Below are 8,474 nucleotides of genomic sequence, written 5' to 3' on the forward strand. Positions count from 1 at the left end.
CCACCTTGTTAAAATAAGTCTACTGGTTAGTTTGTATAATTTTATCATTTTCAGACCTGCAATATAAACACCCTACCGAGTCTAGTGGAGCTCAAAGAGTAGAAGGCTTGTATAGCCTTGTTCAGTTACGTTTTCTTTCAGTCTGTTGACAGTGTTGATGTCAGGTCCTAGATTGCCAATCCCATAGTTTGGTGTTGTGTGTTTCCTTAGGACTGAAGGTCAAAATAAAAATCGCTAACATATCTCTTGGTGAGCTTTGACGTGGTTTCACTTTTCACCAAGGTCCCCATTCTTCATGCCATTGATATTGTTTGGATGGGGTGGCTATGGGTTCCCCTCTTTCTCTTGTCATCGCTAACCTTTACATGGAGCACTTTGAAGAAGTTTCTCTTTTCTCCTTTCCTCTAAAGCCAAGGTGGTGGAAGTTATCTGTGGATGACACCAATGTTTGTTGGCCACATGGCCTTGAGAAGCTTAAAGAATTCCATTCCCACCTTAATAGCTTAGCCTGCAACATTTCTTTTACCAAGGAGCTTAGCCTTTGTTTTCATTTTTTATTTGATCCTTTATCTTTGCTTTCTCTTCCCTTTGCCCCTTTTTTGTGTTATTTATTTCATTTTATTATATTTAATATTTTCCTTTCTTGCATATGTATGTATCTATGTATCTATGTATGTACACACACACACACACACATGTATGTATGTATGTATGTGTGTGTAGTCTTTCTTTTGGGTTGTATTTTTTATTTTTTTTTAATTTGTATTTATTTTTTATGCTTTCTTATCATTTATTATTATTTTATTTTACTTCTTTTTTCTTTGTTTTTTTGTTTCCCTTGATCGACATGTGTCATTTTCTCACCTCCCTTCTCTATTTATAGTTTGGGTCTGCAACTTCATACCTATTTTGATTCTTTTGGCTCTCTTTATCCTGATGATGGATCACAAAGTGTGATCCGAAACATTGATTTAAAGATCTTGAACACAATTTAATCCAGAAACAACTTTTGATCTATTCTATAGATTGTGGAAATCTCTTATCAATTATTTTCATTTCTATTTTTTATTTTTAAAGTCAAAGATAATAGAATACATGTGAAGGAAGGTAGAGGAAAAAACACTGATTAGGAATTCTCGACTGGTAATTCATGTTTCTTTTGCCTTTTTGTTTTCTTTCTCGTTTACCATTAAAATAATTTAATTATTTTAAAATAATTTACTATGGAGAATGGCTGAATACATTATGACCGTCATTATCATGGGCACTCATTTCTTGTTTGAATATAGGTATATCAATGGCAATAATGTATATCTTAACAATAAGTAGATAAGGAGAGCACATTCATTGAAAAGCATATATCTTAATAGTGAATAGATAAGTGGAGTACATTCATTGATTCTTTTTAAACATGTCTATAGATCAGTGCAAACCACCATTAATGGCTTATTAGGGTATAAATATGAAAATTAGGAAACCCTAATAAATATGGAAAAATAAAAACTAATAAATAATTGATATGACCAAAGGAAAACATAGTCTAGTGACATTTTTTATTACACCTAAGTAACCAATTTTCATTTTACATTATGGATTATGTAAAGTTGTGGTGTTTGGTAAATGGGAATCTAACTAAACTTCTAAATTAAATTAGAAGAGAGAGGGCATGTTGAACACACTTTGAGAAAAAAGAACACTATTTGCTTCACATCTATTTAATCACACCATCATGTTGTGACACTAACTAATTGGCATGGCAAGAATGTACAAAGTCTGTCACTTCAATAATCTAATGACTAGATCATTTTGATCTTCTTGCATCGCTATAAGATGTTGTGAGTCGTTGATCGTTCATATTAAATAAAGAATGCCTTCGGCATAATAAAAAGGAAATTTTTTTGTAAATATTGCAACCTAAAAAATTGCATTTAGGTAGTGGATCCATGTAAAAGTTTTGAGCCAATTAGATTTGAAAAAATAATTTCTATAATTTAAAAACTTAAAAATCATACATTTTAACTTTATAAAAATTAAAAAAATTCAAGAAAAAAAATTCACAATTTTTATTGGTAGAAAAATAATTGAATAATAAAGAATCAAGAAAAGATAATTACATTTAATACTTGTGTAACACAAGTACTACAATGATGAACTGTTTGATTACTTTTACAATGATGAACTGTTTGAATACTTTTATGGAAGAAATCTTGCGTACGTGGGTCTTAAACACATCCCTAATGTATGTGGGCTACGATATGGAACTCCAAGAGAGATCAATGTTTTAAATTCTCGATTTGGTTTCCTTGAACATTGTATTACCCGATAAGCGGCAAAGTAATCCTCTGTTTTGGACTAAAATGTGATTTCCACAGAATGATATGGACGCCGCCTCAACTCTTTTAGTGGGCTGCTACTTTGACATCCTTGGTTGATCGGTTGTACTTCATATGGCTTTTCACGAGCTGCCCTGCAGCCAGAGCAGACATGAGAGACAACTCTCCTGCCATAACTGCACCTGCCACTATTCTTGCCAAGTTCTGCGCATTCTCACCAGGGGATGTCCTATTTGCTCCTTTCACTCCAAGCATGTTCAAACATGCCGCCTGTGATGCCAATTGAGTTCCTCGCCCCACTGTCCCCACTTCTATGCATGGCATGGTCACCGAAATGTGCAGGTCCTTGCCCCCATTCACACTTTCCATCATAGTAAGACAGTGGAGCTCTCCACATTTTGAGCAGGATCTTGGCCTGTTGCAATGAACACAGCTGACACAATGTTGGCAGCATGGGCATTGAATCCTCCCATGGCTCCTGCCATTGCAGACCCAGTCAAGTTCTTGAGCATGTTCAGCTCCAACAACGCTGGAACTGTCGTCTTCAACACCTTGTTCACAATCGTCTCTGTTATGATGGCCTCACACACTACCGATTTCCCACGTCCTTCAATCCAATTCACTGCTGTGGGCTTCTTGTCTGCACAGAAATTGCCTAAAAAATAGAAGCACATTTACAAAATTAGCCTACCCGTTTAAAGTACAATACAATGCAATTACATGGTGAAGAAGTAAAAACCCCGAAAAATAAAAAATCAGAGGGCTTGAATTACCAGAAACGCTGATCACATCCATGTCAGGGAACGCAAGTTGAAGATAATCCAAGACATTCTGAACACCCTTTGAGACCATATTCATGCCCATAGCATCTCCAGTGAAACATGAGAATCTCATGTACAAATTCTTGCCTGCTATCGCACATTTGATACCTTGTAGCCTAGCAAATCTGCTTGTCCTGTTGAAACAAAGTGCACCAAAAATCGTATCAGTTATCTTGAAATTATGGGTTTATTTACTGCCCATTGAACCAATACCCATAAAACTAGGTGATCAATCGTGCATGCCAAATGAAAAAGAGGATCTCGAAGAGAAACACCTACCTATTGAAGATGTCAGAGAGGTTATCAGAGTTTGCGGGATCCTCAATATAGAACTTGAGCTCTGCAGCCCTCTTGGCACTCTGAAACCTCACAACAGGAGCCCTAGTCATGCCATCTCTGAGAAGAATGCTTGTAGCCCCACCACTCATAAGAATGGCCTTGCAACCTCTGTTGGTGCTGGTCACCAGACACCCTTCTGTGGTTGCCATGGGCACCATGTACTCTAACCCATTGACTAGTAATGGCCCTGCTACACCCACAGGGATTTGTACATAACCCACAGACATTTCACAGCACTGCCCAAGAATGGACTGATAATCAAATCCCTCCAATGGCAACCCATCAAGCGATCTCCCAGTCATGATCTCCAAAGCCCTCCTCCTCACAGAGGCAGCCCTCTTGCAGTCCCCAAGGAATGATTCAAGAGAATAGGAGGCTACAGTTCCGTCACATACAGCAGCTGCACTCTCTTCATCCTCATTCTCACCAAGGTTAATTCCCTTGAGCTGGACCTCAGGTTTCTTAACAACAATTTCCTCTATGTCTGCTATCCCACAGGTTGTTGGAGGCATGTTCAGATCCACCTTCCCAACAAAATCATCATTGCCACTGATAAAGTTTTGGACATAATCAATTCCAAAGAATCCCAGCAGATATATGAAGGAAGCCAAGTGGGCCACAATGGCCACAAGCTCCCCAAAGTTGACAACATGGAGAGGCGTTGAGGTACCCATCTTCTCTCTCCATCTCTTCATCAGGAAATATGATGATGCGAAGAAAACCAGAAAGAAGAACTTGTTGGCGAGTCCCAATGGGAGAAGCAGGGCATCAGATGCCAACATCTTTGAATTCTCATTGTTGTTCTTTCTCTTTACAGAATCATCACCCCTCTTCTTCATCATCGTGAAATCACCGCAGCAATCAGTTTGTCCTCCATTCTTGACAACCATTTTAGAATTTTTCAGACAAGCAACATCCATTGCAATGAGCAATCACAAGGAAGGCTCCGTACTAATGGTTGTTACTTGTGCTTTTCGAGGGTCCCTAATGCCGTCAAGGCCTCAAATGCTGGGTTTATTTGTGCATAGGCAAAGAAGCCTATTATTTATAACACGGATGTTCCTCTAGTTCGAGTATTATTTTCACCATGAAACTCCATAATAATCGTAAAATAAAATCCCACGTTTAAAATTTCCTATTTAATGTGATGTCACTTACGATTACAAATGTGCCAAAACGGTCATAGTTTGTATTCAAGATTGGCAGCTTGTCTTTCTAAAATGAAACGTCGAATCCTTGTTTTGTTAACCCCTGCCGGTCATGGTTTCTTCAAACGTTGCTGAAATAGGTGAAGGGGAATAATTGTTTAATCTATCTTTGTCAGGTTCTTGAAAATTTAAGGGAATAATTATATGCCCATCACTGCCTGAGGATAACTAATTTAGTTTGTCTAACATAAACAACCAGTCAAACATTGTATTCAAATTCTCTTAAAAATGAAGACGAGATACTTCGTTACGTCTTCCCTAACGTAAATAAATAAAATTAAAAAAAAAGAAATGACTGGATACTGTCTGTTTAAACTCTTTTACTCCAGCCAGCTTGTGGAATGTTCAATCTGCACAACGTTTTTTGTGGAATGTTTCTGGTCCACAAAAACGTGCGTTGAAAAAGATTTATTTCCAATGAGGGAATTGGAAAAATTCAGAAACGTTTTAGCCCTGGTCATTTCACGTGCTTCCAAGATGTTGAATAGTTTTTCTGTCCATTCAGAAAATTCTGTTGAAAGTCATGGATTCTACGTTACTGAGGTTACATCAGACGCATTTACTAGCAGATGAAAGTCTGTAATTACCTAAATTAGTGACTGTATGGCATTAATGTAAATATAATATCAAAATTTAAATAATTGAAATATGCTTGAATCCACGCTTTTAATATTTTCAAAATACCCATTTTGATTGTACTCCTCCTTGAAATTGTAATATCATTGATACTATGTATTTTATATTATAAAAAATGTTAAAATAAAATTATTTAAATATAATTTGAATGATATCTTGAAGTCCAATTTTGTTGTCTTGTATTAATTTTAACTTATATTTTACAATTTTTAGTATTGATTAAGCAAAAATAACATTCTTAGTCAATCATGGATGGAAAAGAAAGATGGGTGAGAACGGGCGAGCTACTTGAAACAGACGAGCTAGGGTTTTTGTGGGTGAAGACTCAAGTGAAGAAGATGAGGACGATGATGCAGATGGGCTGGGAGAAGGTCTTTTCCTTTCAGGTTGTGCTTGTTTTTTTGCCCTGCATGCCGGTTTTGCTTTTAGTTGCAGTTTTCTGAAGATCTAGGCTAATTGCGGTGGGGAAGAAGGTGATTTTTTCCTCTAGTTTTCCCCTGATCTCCTTGGCAAGGGTTGGGGACCGCAAGCTTTTTTTGGGTGCTGGATGTAGGGCTATGTCTGGTTACAGGAAGGTGCAGATATGTTGGCAGGTGCTCTTGGCTTTGGGATTGAGAAAAATGCTTTACAACTTTGGAGATGGAAGACCTAATCTTTTGGGGTTGGGGTTTTCTGTTTCTGTGGTTGGTCTACTACGGGTTTTGCTCTACTCAAGTTTTGTGGGGCTTCAACTCTTGTGGGTGGTTTGGCTGTTTTGGATGGGCTGTTGCTTCTGTTCATTGGTTTCTATGTGTTGACCCTCTATTCTCTCCTAGTTTATTCCTTGGTGAGGGTTTTTTATGCTCTTCCTGTCCATTCTCATGGCTCTCTTTATGAGGTATTTTTCTCTCCTATGGAGGTGGAGTGACGACATGGATTCTGACCTGTGTTTGAGCTATCAAGGCAGTTGGGTTGCTCTCTCTCTTGTCCTATTGAGGTGGCCCTTTCTCCTATTGAGGTGGAGGGTAGGTGTGGGAGAGTTTCTCGGCTACTACTGTTCACATTGCTAGTTGAGGGAACTGATCAAAACCCTCATGGTTTTCTTCGCAGATGGTTTTGGGTTTACAATTTTTCCCTTATTTTCCAGAATGGTTTGCTGGTTTTGGGAGCCTATAAAAACTCTCTTGGCCAGATTGTGCTCTCAAGACAAGATGTTATTTTCTAGGCCTCAACAGATTGTGGGGGCTTTGTAAAACCCACTTTCATGTCGACCTGTGTTCCTTCTTGTCCTATTGAGGTGACCCTTTCTTCTACTGAGGTGGAAAGTAGGTGTGAAGGAGCTTGTTGGTTGTTATAGTTCATGCTACTGGTTGAGGGAGCTTCTCTCAACCATTATGGTAATATTCGTAGAAGGTTCTAGGTTCACAGTCTTATCACTCTGTCGTAGAATAGTTTGCTGTTTGTGGGAGCCTGTAAAAACCCTCTTAGCCAGATTGGGCATGCTATTAGTGTTGTTGTTTTCTAGGCCTTAGAAGGTTGTGCAAGCCTTGTAAAACCCACTTTCAAGGTTGAGGGAGCCTCGAAAAACCCTCTATTTTTAGTTTCTTTTTGGGACTGGCTAGTTGCTAGCAGTTTTCAAGGGCCCAGTCTAGTCATTGTTTGTTTTTGGTTAGGTTTTCATTATGCAGTGTTTTGTGGCCAGGAGATTCTAGTATAGGTTATGGGAGGTTGGGAAAACCCTTCTTTGGTTGTGGGAGCCAATTCAAAACCCAATTCAAGTTGTGGGAGCCTTGTAAAACCCATAATTCAGGTTATGGGTGCTGGGAAAAACCCTTGGTATCTATTGAAGGTTAAGGGAGCCCTGATAAAACCCTTGCACTAATGAAAGGCTTTGGCCTCCTCCTTTTTCAGCTAGGTTTCATTGAGATCTCTTTGTTGCTAGGCTAGTTTTAGGTTGCTGATTATCTCTGATGCATATTTTGTAGTTGTTTGTTTTGGGTTTCAGATCCTTGTAAAATCTGAGGGTTTCGGGTCCCTTCAAAACCTATTGTAAGGGGTTTCGGGTCCCCTCAAAACCTGTTTATCCTAATTAAAAACTCTTAGTCAATCATAACCATCTACCTATGTAAAATTCATAATCATTCAAGAATGAGAACACATAATTCTCAAGTATCATAGCAGTTTATTTTTCCTTATGTAAAACAACCCTCTTAATATTATATTTTGCATCAATATCAAGTAAAAAATTACAATTTTTTATTAATCATGAGACTATATATTATAGTTCTAGGCATCCTCTAGAAACAAGTGTAAAAACAAATTACAATGTTAGAGGTTGTTGGGAATATCTTGTATAGTCAAATGATGGGTGGTAACATTTTTACCAGATTTATAAACTAGTATCTTATATGTATATGTTTTGCTAGGTGATCAAAACTAATACTATCTTCAACTTTTCATAATCTACTACTTTGTTCTGGTAAATTATATTTAATATATATAAAATGTACAACGTTGTGTCACACTTTTGATGAATTTATCAGCACAAGTGAATTTAAATATTTCTAAGATATTTCCATAAATTTATATTTACCATTTGATGGTTTTGTGTACTACTTATCCAATTTATAGGATACTTGAGATGGAGGTATTGGATAATGATGTTTGTAGGTTCTACTACACTATTGAAATCACTCTAGATCTTTGATTGGTGATAATCTTGTACAGACTTTCTCTACAATTGTATTGTAACTATTTTTACATTGAATAATAGATTGAGCTACTTTGGATTGTGAGGTTTTTATGCGAGAAGTTGTTTAAACATGTACACTTGTGTTGTGGTATGATTTTGATGATTTTGATGTGTTTATCCTTTATGTAATTACAAAGATCTTAATTTTACATAGTAATCTCCACTAAGATTATTTTAGGAAGGATTAGCTTCCTTTCATTATTTTAGCAGCATACCAATGATATTAAAACAACTCAAAATAAAAATAAAAATGTTATACTCCATGTTAAGAACCAATACATATGTGAATCTCAAACTAGGAACCATTTAAAAAAAAAAATGACATTTGCAACACCACAAGAGGCACAATGCCCAAATACATTGAAGTCCAAATTATAGCACCCTTCTTTTCTCTTGATCCTCTTAA

The 8,474-nt window shown here is 37.1% G+C and overlaps 1 pseudogene; it reads right to left on the bottom strand.

Annotated features, from left to right (window-relative positions):
- Positions 1-2,074: 2,074 nt before the first annotated feature.
- LOC131071062 (3-hydroxy-3-methylglutaryl-coenzyme A reductase 1-like) lies at positions 2,075-4,493 on the bottom strand (annotated as a pseudogene).
- Positions 4,494-8,474: the final 3,981 nt, after the last annotated feature.

Source organism: Cryptomeria japonica, chromosome 4, assembly GCF_030272615.1.
Source record: "Cryptomeria japonica chromosome 4, Sugi_1.0, whole genome shotgun sequence".
Taxonomy (NCBI): domain Eukaryota; kingdom Viridiplantae; phylum Streptophyta; class Pinopsida; order Cupressales; family Cupressaceae; genus Cryptomeria; species Cryptomeria japonica.